This window comes from Daktulosphaira vitifoliae, unplaced genomic scaffold (assembly GCF_025091365.1).
Source record: "Daktulosphaira vitifoliae isolate Bord-2020 unplaced genomic scaffold, ASM2509136v1 Scaffold_5, whole genome shotgun sequence".
In the NCBI taxonomy this organism is placed as follows: Eukaryota; Metazoa; Arthropoda; class Insecta; order Hemiptera; family Phylloxeridae; genus Daktulosphaira; species Daktulosphaira vitifoliae.
Window position 1 is genome coordinate 4,838,889 of NW_026099576.1, and position 19,642 is coordinate 4,858,530.

Genomic DNA, 19,642 nt, shown 5'->3' on the forward strand with positions numbered 1-19,642 from the left:
TACATATATAATATTATACATTAATATTTAATTTAGCGAAGTATGGAAAAAGGTAATTGATGTTCGAGTTGTCTAGTTACAAAAGGACGACTTATCTATGATTAGGTAAAAGAACTAATTTAGTCNCAAAAGGACGACTTATCTATGGTTAGGTAAAAGAACTAATTTAGTCTTTGAAATAAAATATAAGTGTAGGTAACTAAACATAAAATAAGTAGGTGCAATTTATTTATTTAAATTTAATAATATAATACGTAGTTATAATTTTTTAATAAAATATAAAACAAAAACTTTAAATAATATAAAATTGATAAGTTGATACCATGATGATAAAAAATGTGCATTGCAGGCTGGGTCAAGTGCAATATGAAAATAACATACTAATTGAACAAACGCACATTGCACACAACACAACCTATTTTGCAAACATTTTCACATATATTCTTGATGATAAAATTTGATCACTCGTGTCAATGAAGAGTTTCATTGTTGTGTTTGCAGCCTTAGCTAATTGGCCGGGACATGTGCAATATTTGTCGAATTTATACAATAGTTACACAGGTCATCGACCGATTAGCAAAATGCATTGAATTGCCAAAACATAAAGAACATCTGAAAAATAAAACGATAAAAATCCTTATATATCTTTCTTTCTTTTCAAAACTCATTCTTATTTTCATACAACAACCTTACAATTATAAATGTTGATATTACTTAATAATCATAAGATTAAAGTAAGGAATACATCACATAATACATAACACATCATATGCACAAGATACCATTTAGATAATCAAGCACAATTTTGACTATTGTGCGTTCGACGTCGTTATGGTAATGAATGACATATACTTATAACGGAATCTGGCAACGTGTTGCTTTTTTTGTTACATCTGTATTGAAACAACTGCTGCTGCTGCTATAATAAAGTGATAATATTTGATGGTTTCCTAGTGTATATTTTGTTCTTAATAAATAACAGTAGACAATCTCACAAGATTTCCCATGACAATTGATACACCATAGTTTGAACTTAGCAAACTCAAAATGTATTTAACAACTTCTTAGTTATACATAAATTGCTAGAATAAAATACATACATTTTTAGTAATCCCTTAAAAAAAAAAAGTGGTTTATTAGAGAATATCCTCAAAAATTCCTCTTATTTAAGAACAGGAATAAATTATTTTATTCAGCTAAAGAGCGTGTATAATTATCTGATAAAAAAAGTAATAGCTATTAATTTCATAATTTTTAATTATTATTCTTTTTTTATACAAATCAAAGTAATAATGATAAAAATACAATCATTTGAAATAATTTAATGTATTGGTTGTTCAAGTCACTAATAAAATTAATTCGAATAGTTTTTTTTTATTAACTTTATCAGTTATGTTTGTAGTTTACTTCTAAATCTTGATTACGCATGAAATAATTTAGCGTTGAAAAGAAATTTTTTACGATATATTATAAAATGATGGCGTTCACTAACAGAACAGCGTAATTATATTAATTTTTTTTTTCCATTAATTACATAATTGGAACAAGATCACAATACAATTGAAAGGCTGCTGCTTCAGTCCTAGTAACTATTGGTAGTTGTATTGTAGCTCATTATGAAACGAGTTTCACAAGGAATAAATTTGATGAAATAACATTATTAAATACTCGAAACCACATTTGGTTAGCATTATCAACAAACAAGTATGACTTTAATTCCCTTCTATGTCGTAATCATTGTTAAGTATAATGTATTGATTAACAATTTAACTTAACGTCAAGGGTTATACACTCAATGATATTTTTAACATCCCTACAAAAATACTAATAGTTTAGGTCTCATTAAGTAATAACAATATAAACAGATATTATGTAACGGTTCCACTAAATTTCCACTCAAAATTCAAAATGTATAACATTTTTTGCCAGAAATCACTTTTAGTATCTGAATACAAGTAAACAAATAGAAGATGAACGATAATTATACACTAATATACTACATCACTACTTATTGAGTCTAAGTAAATTAATTTGGGGCATATTTTACACAACAAACTTCAATCGAATAAGGAATATTATCTTAAAGGTGATGGAACGTTTATTGTCTGTCATTAAACAACATACAGGGTTGTTATATTTTCAATTCTTAGTCTGTAAACTTAAAAAAAACCCCACCACCTGTCGTGTAATGAACTTTGCTGAACATTTAAAGAATCTTGTAATCAACGGTAAAAACCGCTCCTTATAATTAATGTTTACCGCCATTGGCACCGAAGGAGATGATCCAACATGCCTCTAGCGTTTTTTCCTGTATGTTATAAATACTTAGTAATTACCTACATAATGAGAGCAAAACCGTAATAAACTTTAATTAGAACACCTATCAGTCAATGATTATCAACTATATGTGAATTCAGTATAAAACGGTGTCGAAAAAAATTACGAGCATAGGGAAGTGTTGTGCACTTGAGATTAACATAAATACGTTCATTTGAATATAAGAACAAAATACATTTTTTTTTTTTTGGTTTCTACGGATAAATCAAACATTGCCGACCATCGTTAGTTTAATGTGTTTGACCTTGCTCCATTTTCCAGTTAATATTCAACACAGACGTTAGATTAGAAAGAACTTTTCATAGTTAACATGAAATAATGTACTTCAATTGTATGGTGTATGCGTTTTCACATGGTAAATCTGTACACAGAAAAGCTATAGAGGAACAAAGGTGATCCATTTCTACAAAGTGATAACTCTACTAACCAAACACGTGCACACTACAACTACAGAGATCACAAGGATGAAACGTACAAAAAGAATAAAAATAATGCCTAAACCAACATGAAATTCATTTCTTTTGATAGCATATAATCGTGTACTATTCAAAATGAATTGCAGCAATAGAAGTAGCAACGGAAACGAGTGGCCAGGTGAAAAAAAGAACACATACACAACAGCTGATCTATGAAATAAGTTTAGGACTCGTGCCCATCACGAGATACATCTGCCCAAGCAGTTTTCGGTGGTCATTAAAAGTGTGCACGGGACCCCCTCCTCCCACGAGTGGAATTACTAGGGAAAGACGAACCGGACGGTGTCGTCAAACGTGAACACGCGATATAAATATTATTACTTGGTAGACAAGTTGTTGGCGATAGGAATCACCGAAGATGCATTTTGAAATTACACGATCAGTCAGTTAATATAATTGTCTCCAATTAACCGTGTTTAGAGTGAGAACAAAACTTTTATTGTTGTAACTATCTCTAATGTTCAATAAAGTGTATCATTTTTTAAGATCTCATCATGTTAACATCATCGCTATAACAATAGAAGTCGTACTTTAGGCTCTGTTTAGAAATTACATACGGATTTGAAGGGAACACTAATGCTGGTGCCCTGAGGATTGACGAACGAAGGCCAAAACGGATGCGGTTGGCAATGACATGAGATGTAAAACAATATAAAAAAAACGTGTAATAAATAATCAACGAACACAATTTCTAGTTCTTCGGTATCCCAAATTCGGAAAAGTAGTCTTATTTGTATAATTGTAGTCGGCGAACAATAAAAAACAAATAGTAAAAAATCAGATAAACGGACCAGATTCAACAGAGGGCTTATAACGATAGCAGATAGATTCAGTTGCAGTGTTAGCAAACCGTTGTCGATATATGTAACGGAATAGTAGTCATTGAATAAGTCAGTCAACGAATTGGCCAGCTCTCAAAACTGTACGAAAGTTTCTAGTGTCTAATCGTTGCATGTAACTGACATAATATTTGGTTGTTGAGCATCGCACACGCATATTGGAAAGAGTATTTTTTGAAAGACGACATACAGGCAGTGTGCAGAGAATTTTTGAATATAATAATAACGAATACATAATAAAAAAAAAAAAAAAACGACCGGTATTGGCGTATGCTTAGGTTACTAGTGGCACGTGTTTGATTTTAATATGAAAGTCATGTATGTGTTTTAACCTTATGAAATTATAAACCTCTCGCACTGGGAATATTATTATTAACAATAATACAATATGTTGTTGCACAAAAAGCGTAAAGCGCGAGAATAAAAAAAAAAAAAAACGCAAGCTGGTTCAACCTACTTAATGAAAATAATGCAAGTAATAATAACAATAGAACACAACGACTGCGGTCGAGAAGGACCCGTGTAAAGTAGTTTAACTCGAACTTTTTTAATCCGCTTTGATTTTGAGCTTGTGCATTTGCTGAACGACGGCCGTGGCTGAAGTTGGTACCGTTTTTATTAACCGTGTCGTCAATAATATTGCCGTCGGGCTGGTTTTTTTTTTGTTTCCTGTCCGCTCGTAATTGAATAAGACTGCCGCAGATATGAAACTCGGTTGCTGTCTTTTAGCGTTCAGTCACACACACATAGACAGCGCACCGGTTGACCCAGGCAATCTTTATGTTGCACGCACTACACACGTGATAGATGGCCAACTGGTTTTTGTCCCGACCGAGGCACGTTATCTGCTGCAGTTTATACTTAGCAGTGGACACATTTACCTAAATAGAAATAATAAAAAAATTAATAATTGTCCAGTATACGTTTATATTTCTGTGTACAATTTGTAGAAACTAAATATTTTCACTAATTCACTTGCATTCAATCGTTAAGTGAACTAAACATTAACGACCAATCTAATTTTAAAACTGTCATCGAACGACAAACACAGTGAAACCGGACGGCAACAAAAAGCCAATTTTTATGACTTTTAGTGATTATTGTCGAGGAGATGTCACTGTAAATCACTTTTGAATTTCAGTGCCACGTTATCCATCCAAAACGACATCGGAACATAAAAAATATTGTCAGAGTTACTTTTCAAATAAAGCGAACTAACTTGGTAATTTTTACGTTTTACACGAACAGAATTATCAACTCGTGTGGAGTTCACGTGCAAGTTCGTTTTCGGTTCGTAAAACAAGGACGCTACACAATTGAAATGGGTTCTTTTTTTTTTTTATGGAAAATATCCCCCTAGGGAGGTTTTTAAGACTTGTCGACGGCATCAATAAGAGCAGCTGCCCTGCGAGAAATTCATCGGTTCCCCTTGCCGTTATTCTACACCGTTGCTATCGTTTAAAAACAACTTGGTAGTACTCAAATAATTCAACGGAATACGTATTTTCTTTATAAATAATCCAACTACTTTTTATTATATAAAATAATTAACGGCAGAACCACCAACCGCTCTGTACGTGTATGTCAATTATAGTGTACTAAAAAGATGACGGGAAGTCGTATCGTTATCACACAAATTATCCAGTGCTTCAGGACTACGAAACTTACTTTCATGTAGTCAGCCATCTCGAGCCACAAAATAAAACGCAAAAATATCCAAAATAATATAATTTTTTCTGTTTGTACATACTGTTTGGCCGTGACGGCTTATACCGAGGAAGTAGAAATAATGAAAAATATTTAAAACAGTCAAGTGTGCATAATTTAATCAGTCATCCGAGCGACTAAAAGACACCAACGGACCTCATATGAAATTTTTTCCGTGGCCATTAAGAAAGTAAGCGTTTTATTGAGAGCCAAGTCAATTTTATAACGCCCAACGGCCGACCATTATCGTCATAATAAAAAAAAAAATTATGTTTGTGTAATATAACACTTGAAAAAATGAGTAGGTACTCCAGATTACGTCAAAACAGTATTTAATAATATTAAATAAGTACTTAAATATGTACTTAGATACACACATATAAAAAAATATTTGATAATGTGGTCAACATTGTGATGATTCTAGATTTTTAAATTATATTCATTTTAATGGCAACTTTTGAACGTACACTTAAAAAGAGCATTAAACACAATCAAACAATTTTCATAATCGAGAAACGTTAACCATAAGTGTAGGAAGTAGTAAAACCAACCCCTTCTTCTACAGAAACATATAATAGAATTTCGCAGTGAAAAAAAATCGTATCAGCAAATAGTTAATGCCAAAATGATGACGCAATTTCCGACGAGTAAAATGGGGTGGAAGTCGGTCCACTGTTAAAAGCAATACAATAGCCTCCCCTTAAATGTACATTTTAGTTGAAACCAGTTGCAGTGAGCAAAGGCGATTCGAAAAACTAATTCACAGAGGCAAAACGAATAATCTAATTGTCTACTAATAACTATTGGCAATCAAATTGGGCGTTACGTCATACAACACTCTGGCGACCAGAGCTTATACGCTAATTGGCTTACCAGCAATAATCTTAATTAGCAAAACTAATACTATTAAACACCGCAGCGATACTTACCAAACTTTTGAACTTTGGATAGACAAAAACAATCGGAGCAGCAACAGAAACTTGTGTAAACAAAGAGTCACAAATTCGGAAGTAAACAAAACGAGGACAACGTTACGTTCAAGCCACGAGGGAAGTAAACGGCCGAGGCGTGACGATCCAAACACCGCGTGTTTACACGGGGGCACGCACGCACGCACACCATAACCTGGGACAACAGATCTCCGGTTGGGATGAGCTAAACCAATGCATTTACCGAGCGACGAAAACGAGGCACGAGAGGGTAGCACCGTACAGTAACATCACTACCGAGTTTAGTGATCGCATACAGCGATGATAACAAAACACGAGGTAAACGCTGTAAGTGCCGAATATAGACTGAGGAGAGAAAAATGGAAATCGACGACTACTACGAAGGGTAGTATTAGGTAGTAGGACACGGAGGATGTACAATTGATCTTCAATAGTTAGCTGTCTATGTTGTCGGTGGTGGCGGCGGCGGCGGCGGCAGCGGTGGTGGTGGTGGTGGTGGTGGTGGTGGTAATGGTGGTGCATTTAAGAACGGTGACACACACACGCACGCGTCCGTTTCTATACAGAATAATGATACCGACGATCCCTCCGATTCGGGTCGGCTCGGGGAAACTACCCCCAAAAACTGTACGGTTCTGACGGCCGGTTACTATGTTATCGTGCGTGCGATTTTCGTAACGGAAACCACATCGTATGTGCAGTAGACGACAACAGCACACGGGGCTAATGGTTTCTCAACATTTAAACCATTACGATAATAGAACACGCGCAATTGGAGAGAAGAACCAAAACACATAAATAGTCTGTTTTCTTAACACGTCGTTCGGTTGGGGTAGCTAAGATTTCTTTTTTGAGAACCAGATGGGTAATCGTTGATTGCACTTGGCGCCAACGCCGTTATCTTATTTTCTCTTGTATTCATGGAAAACAAAGTTATTAATAACAGTATTCCAAGTAAAAAACACAAGTATTATCTTAGTAAATTATCGTTCAGCTACAGCACAATTGTACTGATGCCCACACGACACACACAAGTATTTAGTTAGTGTAAATTATATACGTAATGTCTATCGATATTGATGAACTAATGTTTACCGATTAATTTGAAACGAACACGAAAACAATGGTAGGGGAAGATAGGACGTCAAAATCTTTAAAAATTAAAAAAAGATTATTGGATTATTAAAATTATTTTACAGCGATTATAATCGATGATGACGTGATTTTCAGACGTTTCCACCAATTGTTTGATACTCGTTGGTAAAAAAATACTGCAATGTTGTTGTTAAAGTAACAGAATACAACAAAACATTTGAATAAAATAGAACCCAAAATCAACATCTAGGTGTGTGCACGCGCTAACTGCGGAGAGGGGCACAATGGAACCGCCGCTGCGGCAAAATACANGTGGTAGGGGAAGATGGGACGTCAAAATCTTTAAAAATTAAAAAAAGATTATTGGATTATTAAAATTGTTTTACAGCGATTATAATCGATGATGACGTGATTTTCAGACGTTTCCACCAAATGGTTTGATACTCGTTGGTAAAAAAATACTGCAATGTTGTTGTTAAAGTAACAGAATACAACAAAACATTTGAATAAAATAGAACCCAAAATCAACATCTAGGTGTGTGCACGCGCTAACTGCGGAGAGGGGCACAATGGAACCGCCGCTGCGGCAAAATACATCTGCTTTATGCGATTTCTATTTATTTTTTGTATTTATTTTGGCTATCGATTTGGCGACCCCGAAAGTGTACCTATAAACGAAAATACCGAAATTTTGGATTATCCCCTCCTGTCCACACGCGACAATCGAACCACCTGGAGCCCCGTGCTGACCGATTCGTCATCATCAATCAACACGGTCGTAGGTCACAATCATCTGTAGGATAGTACCAGTGTAAATATGAAGTTTTCAATTTTTAATAATTCATCAAAAACGATACATTTTCATCACCGCCATTACACGTGAGACGCGCGGTTAATAAAAAAGTATACAAAGGGGAAAATGATTTATCGAAAAGGAAGAGGAGGCTAAATCATACTCGCAGACTTCCTTGCTGGCGATTCTCTTAATGGTTTTGAAACCCTATCTGACGCACCGCAGTCGACCATTAACATATTTTTACACGAAAGCGGTCCATTTTGAAAATTAAAAAAAAAGAACGACCTGACGTACGTGACATTTAACCATGTGTTAAGGCTTTGGGGGTGAATTTATATTTGCGCAACTCTTTTATTAATATTTTTTATTATTATTATGTGTTGTTCCGAAGAGGTGACGTTGGCATTGGCTGCCGCGAAAGGCGTTGCGAAACTAACATTTATAAAATAAAAAATAAAAAAAGCCCATAAAGGGGGAAAAGTCGATTTGTCATTCCCAACAGAGATATAAAGTGAAAATTTAAGTAGACTTTTGGATATATAGATTTTAAATATTAAATAGAAGCCGAATACATTTTAAAATGTATCAGCTGTTTAAATTGAGTTCACAAAGAGTGATTATAATTTGTAAGTATATGATAATATATTTATTCGCATAGCAGTCGGGCAATTGTTTGTAATTTTTTTTTATGTACTACATGGAACAAACGTGGCGAGTTTTAATGTTGTCAAGGCAGTACAGAGTACCTACATAGTACAACCTTTGTAAAACGTAATAAAAAAATTATGTCATTGAACAAAGTTCTACGATAATTATTTAAAAAAAAAAAAAGTACTCTAGTATAAAACATTATAACTTGAACATTTATTATATTTGCAAAATAAATTTATTTCTTAGATCGTGTTACTTTACATTAATCATTACCAAGTCACAATCTTACAAGTAATAATTAATATTATACATATATATATATATAAATACTGACGGTTTGTTTAGTACAGCACTTGAACTGAACTATTTTAATAAAGTATTACTTAACATCATATACACGTGTACAATTTTAAGCTACAAAACGTATGCTACGTAGAAAAAAAAAAAAGGTTCGTTAATAATAATATACTGACGCCTTAGGTATTAAAAATTATTTTACAAGTTCATTTTATCCAAGTACCGAATTATTTCAAGAGAAAAATTCGAGTTGTACTTGAAAATGGTAAATTGTACTAATCTTTAGGTAGGATTGTCGTTTAATAAATATTTTAAAGGAAATGCATTACATACACTTATTTTCCGTTATCTTAAGCAAAATGTAAAAATTACTTATATCAGCAAATTAATTAACTTATCGATGACTCTGACCTACAATAGCTAATACAATGTGTCGAGCAAATAATACAATTACTAGTATTGACGAACAATCTTCATTGAACGTCATAATAAAACATATTAAACCAATCTCACTTCGGAAGATATTCTTATTAATAATAATGTTACAACAAGTATTCATTAATTTTATCACAGATATTATTTAAAACATATTTATTTTCAAATGTCATATCGATCACCGCGATAATATTATTCGAATGAGTAGTAATTTTTGTTCATGAAATGTTGAATGAAGATCGGGACGAGTTGTGGGGGGGAAACTAGTAAAAAAAACCTTTCCTTCGAAGACCCGTTGCCATCTGTCGCCGCTGTAGTGTTGTTGGCCAACCGTAGCTGATTATGAAACTCCTCTATTTTATACATCTGCTCCTTTTTATTATATTATCAAACTCCTCTTGTTCTCTCCTGTTGCACTGTAAGTTTAGTTCTCGTTCTTACGACATACACAACACATAGCTCCCCTTTTCTCGTTCGGTAGGAAACGATTATAATTATTTAACATGTAACACTCTCCTCCTACTGGTCAATACCATTGCACTTATCCAAAAAAAAACATTGTGTAGTTTGTTCGCAGTTTCAGCAAGGGGCTTGATAATAGTAGGCAAACGTCTTCCCCAGCTAGACAAGTTGAAACTCGCAAAGAAATTAAAACGCACGACAATGCATTTCTACTTGTCTCGTCAGTGCAAAAATCTCCACAGAAATCGATTCCAATGTTTCAATCTTCCCTAAGAGTCACTTTGTTTTCAGCATTTAAGTTCAAGTAAATTTTTATCCAAGTTTCTTGAAAAATTTAAATTGACAATAATAAACTATATCGAGCAGAATAAAAATACCACAAATTTCCTTGTATGCTTCTCTGGCATTACTGATCATCGCCACGAATGCCAGAGAAATTGATAATCCGAACACATTACACGAGTTTAAAGTTTTGCGGTTACTTTGATCGTTTAGAATTATAAAAAAACTGAAAGTTCATTACATAAACAAAATTAAATACGGCGATAAAGACCTTACACAGTTAATTGCTTTCGTAAATTATTCATTTCATAACAAATTAAAACTTAAAACAACCATTAAAAATCTTATGGTTGTAAAAGTAACTTTGTATTTACATTGCAGATTAACTACTTGATTGTTAATCATACTTATAAAAAAATTCTATCACTAACGCGCAGCGCTCGTTAATGAAATAAAACTAGCAACGTCATAATACATAATCTTTAATTTTACTAGTATTTAATCAATCGCGTCAATACAAATAACATTGAAGTGCATAAAATAAAATGATAAAATAATAATGAGCTGGAATTATAATAAATAAATCATAAGTTATTTATTTTTTTCGTAAAATTACTTCATAAAGATCTAATAATTGTTCTAAAAGTTGACACGGACACAATTGAATAATCATTTAGATATCTAATAACTTTAAAACGTTACCTGAAATAAACCGAGAATTCCCAGTATTAATTACTGTAATATTATGCAGAAACTATGAGCGTTGATAGAATGAAGTCGTTCATTAAAAAATAGTGAATTATTTTTATGACTGATATTTTAAGTAAAAATTAAGCTCATATTGTCAACTTGTCACTGAATTAATTCATCAATTTTAAGTTAATCGTAGAATAAATGATTCGTTAACACAAAACACAGTAATTGCGCGAATATAGAGCAAAAAAACCTTGAATATAAATGAACACTGAAGTAGACTAATCGTTTCTAGAATGTTAAAATAGTCGGATCGCTCTGAAATTTGTCCCAAGTGTGAAAATACCGTCGAGCGAGTCTGTTTGAATACAATTAACTCGGGGCAAATAAATGTCAACGGAAAAGGCCCAAAAGCTTAGAACAAAAGCGCTTACGAGGCCAATGACCTGCGGAGTAGGTACACTGTGGGGAATTACGTAACGTGTTTTCTACCAAATTGAACGCTTTTTCGAATAAAATTTGTTATTCAAATACACGACTGAAACGATTACAACGGATACGATACGGTATGCTGGTCAATAATACTTGGATTTATCAGCTATTACATAATTCAACAGCGACAAAATAATAAAACTAATATATATTTATCACATACGTGAATTACATTGTCGCGAAAAATAACGGTGGTCCAACAGAGATGCTGATAAGAGTACGCATTGACATGGGTGTCTCCTCGTTTTTTATTCTGGTTATACATTATCCGAGTGTCCGCTACCGCCGGCACGGTAAAAAACGTACCGCACGGAACAAAACGATGTGTACTCGATGTGTTTTTATTACATGCGACGACGAAACACAGACGTTGTATACGATTATTACGCCTAAAAAACCGACGTACGGATATTGTCGGGCGCTGCGCCTTTCAACAGCCGACAGCACATTTGCCGAAAAAAACAACCATTGTGATACCTATTATAGGCTCCGCGTTAAAATCACCGGTGTAAAAAAACACACGCATATAACCTAGCCAATTTCTTTATCTACAAACGGGCCGCGCGCCGTGTTGAACTTGCCGGGGCCAGTTTAAAAAAAGAAACCGTATTGTCGAGCCGCGACACGTTTATTCAGTATCTCTGCTGAGCAATATAATAAAATAATAAAATATGACCTTTTTTTAACGCTCGACACTTGCTCGCGACACCGTATCACACCGGGAAAACAATTTGTACGATTTCTGGAACTTACAATTGTATACACTGTACGTCAATGACCTTAGGGCGACAACGTGTGTCAATAAACTCGTGTGTATTATTATTGTTGGTTAATATCTTTTGAAATCCAACGCACACGCCGCGTTTTAACCTTACCACCCCACTCGGCCGACGAAAAATTGTGTTTTTAGTAGCGACAAAAAAAAAAAATTGTTTTTTTTTTTATTCCTACAATTTGGGACCCGCCGGAGGAGCTTTTGGGCGCCGACCATATCTCACGACGATATTGAGGCGCACACCTATTCGTCGGTTGGGCACAATACAATTTATATTGTAACACAACATATTAATCGCCTTCCGTCACGGCCGTTTACGTGCTCACTCGGTCGGATTTCATGGAACGGCGGCGGCAGTAAATGGGAAATTATTCAAATCGTTTAAACGCGTTTTCCCGACTTGATAACAAACGGGCAACGACGACGACACACCATGTTGGAAAAAAAAAAAACGTGGCAGCTAACCGCGTCGTGTTGTTAAAACCAGAGCGACCACCAAATCTTATCCTATTCCTCTTCACGATCGGTTTCACATCGTTTGTAGGAACGTGACGGGCTCAGGAATTTTGGACCCACATTTCTGAATAAAAGGCACATAACTACCTGCTGGCACTCACCCCCTCAGCGGTCGGACGGCGTTTCCACAAACGAGAAAAGAAAATATCTCCTGGAGACCCACTGCAATAGAATATACGGCGGCCCTAACGCTGCGACGTGCCAACTCCGATTTCGACAAATTCCACGTTTGCTGTGACGAGCATAAAAAATCGAGTAGTTGACGACAATCGACGACCCCGACGACATATCGACACACGGCCCATTCGGTAAGTGCGTCCAAAAGCCACGAGTACATTATTAGAGGATCTAAAAATAAAACATACACACGTAAGTGGACCAACGACGACTGTCGACACTACACTTAAAACAAACGTTAGTAATAGAGAAATGAAAATATTTACGACACAATTATAAACAGTTATGATATTCCGCTTAAAAAATATGATAAAAGACAAATTATTCACTCGACAGACGTCCATCACTTAGAATTTTCCATCTTCACTGTCTAATTCAATATTAAATTCCTCTTAGATCCGCTGAAATTTATCACTAAAAAAATTCTATAAGAACGTATTGTTGAAAAACTTTGATTCTGTAAAAGTTTAACGACTACACATTTTTTGTACGAGATTTTATTAACTTTTAATATAGAAAACATTATTTCGATTGACAAATTAGGTGTCATATTACTACAATTAAAGTGGATGAGTATTTTTTTTTACAAAGCGTACGCTTTTTATTCGTAAATCTATAAAACACACCGAAAGAGCAATTGTCTTAAATTATTCTTATTTTTGCGTTTTCCAATCTTTAGGTAGTTTGATATACAGAGTGTTCAGTAAATAAGGAAACGAATTTCTATTGTACTCATTGTTTGTAACAATTTAACTGTTTCCTAACTTACTGAACACCCTGTATAAATTAACTATTGCAGGTAAATTGTTCATATATTTTCGGTCATCTACGTTTTCTCGACGGTGTTAGGTGTCACCTCGCGATTCTTAATTATTATAAGATATAATCAACACATAGTTTTAAATCAAACAGATAAATTGCCGGTGACGACGTAATAGATTAAAGCTCTATACTTTAATCATAGAGGTGTAAAAAGCTAATTAATTTCAACGCAATATCATTAGCTGAGGATAACTCAGAAATTGGCCAATAGACGAAAACAACCGACGCAACGAACGATTTGTTCAATTCACATCCGAAAATTGTGTCGCTAAAATGTATTATTGACTACTATGAAAAAAAACCAAGTATGATTTATTCGCGATTGGTGAAAGAACAAATTTAGTTGCTAAAACATCGGAAATAAGTCAATGAAACTATCAATTAATTATCGAACTGGTTTTGGAGGCGGTATTTGAAGTAAATTCCAAATTCTTTCCAACGCCTACGGCAAACCCATAAAAATCCGAGTAAACAGCTAGTTTTATTATTATTTTATAAATTGCACACGAGACCAAAACTGTACTTGGTCAATAAAAACCACGAGGATACAATACCTTCGCTAAAGTAAGTTCTCTAATATCGATTAACGTCGAATGTTTTGAAACAACAGTTTTCGTCAAAACTAACATTAAAACAATTACTAAAAAGTCAGTCATTGCGCCGCCATTAATATAATAGCCAGTGTTCTACTATTTTAAGAAAAAGTATATCGTTAACAACATCGTTTCAACTAGAATTTCGCCTAAAAAAACGGGTCGCATACATCACAAGACGAGTACTCGCTCAGTGATCACAAAATGAGACGACGACAGGCGGTAGACAGGCGACAGCAATCGAGCGGAGTTTCTACAGTACATGGGCGAGGTTTCCTGTATGCGCACAGGACTCGCCTTGAAGACGCTTCCTTTGATTCCTTTGTTTTTGTCATCGTCTATTGGTCTTATTCTGTCGATTCCAACGTACTCGGTACATTTTAACAACAATAAAATAATTAATGTACTTGGCCCGGAATCAGGACACACGATTGGATTATCCAGCAAAACACAAATTCAAAAACATTCACCCACACACAACCGGAACAACGGTAAAAAGCAACAATAATTAATTCGTTTAATGTCGGGGTGGTCACCGCCGCAATATTGTTCAAATCATCGGTATTAACGACAAACAAATGAGAAACGTTCGTTACTCTGTGGTCGTATACCGTTTGTCGCTATTGTCCAGCTCAAAATATTGTCTGTATAAACTAATCACAATCGTTTTAAAGAGAAGCCACACAGATATGTCATCCTTAGACCCCGCCGCCGTACATCGCTAACAAATGGGCTAATGAACCTGGTGAAAAAATACATTTTCCACTCGATGATAGAGACACGTGAAATGGATTCGGTGGGAATAATGGGTAGCAGCGCTATTAATACCAAGTCGTGCCCTCCTCGACAACACACACTGCGCAGCAGGACACTGTACTCATCGGCCTTGGTTTTGTGTTTAGAAAAAACAAGGGCTCGCAAATATCGTTAGGGGAAGTGTACACTCGTGATAATATTTTCTTACGACAACAACAACACTCTCGAATGTCGTCTCATAAGCTTTAAGATGTCCGTTGATTCGAGTGTAATTCACAGTCGATTTTGCATTAATCGAGTTTAGCACTGTATCCATTGGCGTTTTGTGAAGTGGTTACAGCACAATGTGTACGGTTTCGTCACGTTCGTGATATCACCATAAAAAAAAAATAAAAACATTGGTTGTAACGCATTCAAGAAGAAAACGGCTCTATATAGATTTTTTTTCTTACCTAATCCCATTTCTCATACGGTTCTGGGTACGAGAGAAGACGCGGTCGTATCACGTTACCGTATTTGTTTTTTTTATTTTTCGTGTACGGGGCGGAAACAACATCCGAATGAATGAAAAAGGAACATACCTGGGATTTATAATCTCAGAAGAGAAAAAATACGTTATCTGGAGGTGATGTGCACAAAAGACGAAGAGGTACATTGCACGTGAATTTACAGGGGCAGATGTGTGTTGTATGACCAGTTCTGTGCGTATGCTGCAAACACCTGGTCTGTTATCGAAACCCAGAGACTAGAGAGAGGAGGAGGAGGAGGAGGAGAATCATGAGCCGGCATACGACCAGAGCATTATGCGTGCACATAAAAATAATAATAATTATTAATTACGTTATTTATACGGACGATACGTATAAAGAGGACGTGCTTCGGAACTCGCGGGAGGAGATGAAAAATAAACGGTGTCACGGAAGTTACGAAGCCAAATGCAAGTGAAGTAACTGTCATATAAATTACTCTAATAACTGGATTTATTCCACACGAATTAATCACAGATTTCTGTCGAACACGTACATGACATAGGAAAAAGAATTTTATTTATATTTAATAACATATGATAAGCTTCAAATGTGACATTCATTGTTTTTTTTTTTTATTAGGAAATTTAATCGCTAACATGTTTTTCTAAAAATAGTGTAAAGAATATTTTACTTTTGTACGAGTCCTTGTGGTTAACAATCCGCAATTATTACAAATAACCAACGGAACTCTTCCTGGAGATGTTCAACAGGGTTTAGGAATTTTAATTATACCGCTATTGGATCATATTCTAAAAAAATGTCGAACGCGCAATTATATTTACATTGGACCTACGCCAGATTAAGTCACGGTGTAAAATAAAACATCATTGTCGTGCTCAACACATAAAGTCGTCATTACAGATTACAATATTTCTAGCAAATAACCGAATTCATCGTACTCTATGTGTTATGCAATATAAATTCTGAGGAATATTAATTTATACCAGGGTAATGCCTTTAATAAAAAACAAATGCATCGACAAGTCGAAAATGCAGTCGGGCTTCTTACAAAAACGAGCTGCTTCATTTCACATCACACGAGATTTATCGGGTCAAAAATTTGTAGCCGAAAAACACTGGAACTTTTAAATAGGCGAGTACACCAACTAAACCGTTTCGGATGATCGCGCATTTTCAACTAATGAGTAATTTTTATTAACAAAGTAATTTCACGTTTGTATAGCTGTAGATGATAATAGTGTAAAATATTAGGCGTTACTCCGATCGAAAAAAAAATACTCATCAGTGTTAGAAGCAATCCGATAAGAACGTAATTAATTAATTGATAAAATTACGGTCTAGATAAATATTCCAATATCTTAAATAAGTTAAACTAATTTCCCGAGTAAATAAAAATGATAATAACGTGCACAAAATCAAAACGAAATCGATAAAAACAAAATTCTTACCTGAATGTTAACGTTTCGACTAAATTGGCAGACGGATTCGCGAAATTCAAGCAACACGTGTTCCCCGGCTCGATGACAGAGCTCACAAGTCCATTGCATGTGTTTTAGTAGTTCACTGGAGTACACAGAAAAAAGACAAGCACATGTGCTTGTACATGGAAAAAAATTCTCGAGATGAAAAAACGACTGATACCATATCTATATATAAATGTGTACAATATTGCTATGATTTGTAAAACAGCAATAGCGACCGACAAATGGGAAGGACGGCCGCGAACGACTACTAACCTGCGCGGCGTGTAAATAAAGGAACCTCTTCGAGCTGCTAACTTTAATTTCCAGCCATCATTATGCGTGTGATATAGTGGTGGGGTAAGGTTATTAGATCTGTGCTAGCAGCGGGAACTATTGCTGCCGTCGATCCTGACAATGTGCTGACATCTACCGAATAAAATAACAAGTATCAAATTTATGATCTTTCCCCATTGCAGTCCAACAGAAATTATCTCACGAGTGCGGCATTCGAAATTTATACTTCAGGCTGCTGGGGGTCTGTTGAGCGGACAGTAAAACCAAATATTTAAAACAAATTTTTGCCCTCCATGAAATATTTCTAAGGTATGGCGTTACTCTTTAGGAGGAATATAATGAAAAGCTAATCGGGGGCTGATCTAAAAAAATAAACCAAACCCGTTCGATTTGAAAAATACATTTTTACATAACTGATTAATTAGATCTTAATATATTTTTTTTTAACTTATATAGGAACTATTGACTATTATTTATTGGTATAAAATCTATTTTATCAAAACTTTATGTATTTTTCAATTTTCCATAAAATGGTTAAATTTTATTTTTATTTAAAAGGGTTTTTAAAAAATTCATCGAACTATTTAAAAGGAAAAATAAAAAAAAATAATCTTTTATTTTCATTTTGTGGAGTTTACCTTTATGGAGTTTTAGATTTTTGAATTGTAATTAAATATTAGCTTTAAAAATTTATCTTTTTGGGACTATGAAACTCATGATATTTAGATATAGTTAGCAAAATATCGGCTCTCTTGGTCTACATGAGATGTATTTTGAATTTATTAGTAATAATTAAAATTAGTATAAGAAATTCAATAGTAAAAAATGTTTTATAATACTGTCCGTTTACTACCTTTTTCTTATTATTACACAAGAATATATATATTTTTGATCATTTATTTTTATTATGTACATCATCATTTAATTCTCCAAAAAGTTCACAAAATTAAAAAATTCGTCTACAGTTGTAAATAAAATTTGATCATAGTTAATAAAATATTATCGAGTTGCGAAAGAAAGTAGTGTGATAAGAGAACTCCAATGAGGCTGACAGGTAAATTCTGTAAGACTGTAGTGAGACCAAATATTTATGTATGGTTCAGAGTGTTTGGCTGTTGACAAGAAAGTAGAGTAGATAATGATTGAAGCAGAGATGAGAATGTTTAGATGGATGAGTGGAGTGACTAGAGAAGATAGGATATGAAACGAACATATAAGAGGGAAGTTAGGTGTAGCGTCAATCATAGATACATAAGAGAAAACAAACTTAGATGGTTTGGTCATGTTATGAGGAAAGAAAAATCGGAAGCTATAAAAGTAGTTATGGAAATGAATGTTGAAGGAAGAAAAGGTAGAGGAAGACCAAAAAAGAAATGGAAGGATGTAATTGAATGCGATATGAGGACGGCTGATGTGAGTGTAGAAGATGTGGGAGATCGTGTCAAATGGAAGTTTAAGATAAAGGTGGCCGACCCCAAGTAGTTGGGATTAAGACGAGGAAAAAGAACAAGATTATTGAGTTTCTAATGAAACAAAACGTGACTTATCATTGAAAAACTAATTACAAATGTATCACATAAAGTTTATGTGGTGGAATTCTACCACATAACTTTATGTATCCCTCAACTAGCCATAATAATGACTATGCTATGAAATATTGTTACCAATTCCATAAGTTACCACTGTATAAGTAATATGGGCCCCATGAAATGACATACGGTCATAAGAAATTGTCACTGGTCTACACAATATAGAAACGAGTAAGTTTTTAGGATGCATAATATAAATAGTTATCATAAAAACTATATAATTTTCGCAATAGTACATTTTATTCTTTCAAAAGTATTTTGCAAAGATGTTACAAAATAGGTTTTTGAGAATTATTATCAGATCGACGGAGAAGGATGCTTTTGTTTGTGTGTAAAGTACATATGTGCAATTAATACTAATACAATTATGTATAACATTAGGCGGAACGATTCTTTTAACGCTAGCCACACCACTCCACTTTACTTAAAATAATAATTATGTTAATGAAATTATTTTTGGATGTATTTTAGTTTCAAATATTTCTAGATTTATCAGTTATTAATAACTTTTTTAATTCATTCTTTATACTTTATTAGGTTTTATCTAATAAAATAAAAAAATGTATAATTAAGAAGATTACTGGTCAATAACAATTTTAGACTCATTACTTCGGAAGTTATTACTATTTTAAAATGTATACTAGACGTCAGACT

The 19,642-nt window shown here is 34.2% G+C and overlaps 1 long non-coding RNA gene across 1 annotated transcript; it reads right to left on the minus strand.

The window, feature by feature from the left end:
• Positions 1 to 155: 155 nt before the first annotated feature.
• LOC126908486 (uncharacterized) lies at positions 156 to 17,392 on the minus strand. The gene is made up of 3 exons (XR_007704772.1): positions 17,091 to 17,392; positions 4,110 to 4,533; positions 156 to 1,082 (listed from the first exon to the last, which is right to left on the minus strand). It is a non-coding gene; the product is annotated as an uncharacterized LOC126908486 (long non-coding RNA).
• Between the last annotated feature and the right edge of the window lie 2,250 nt (positions 17,393 to 19,642).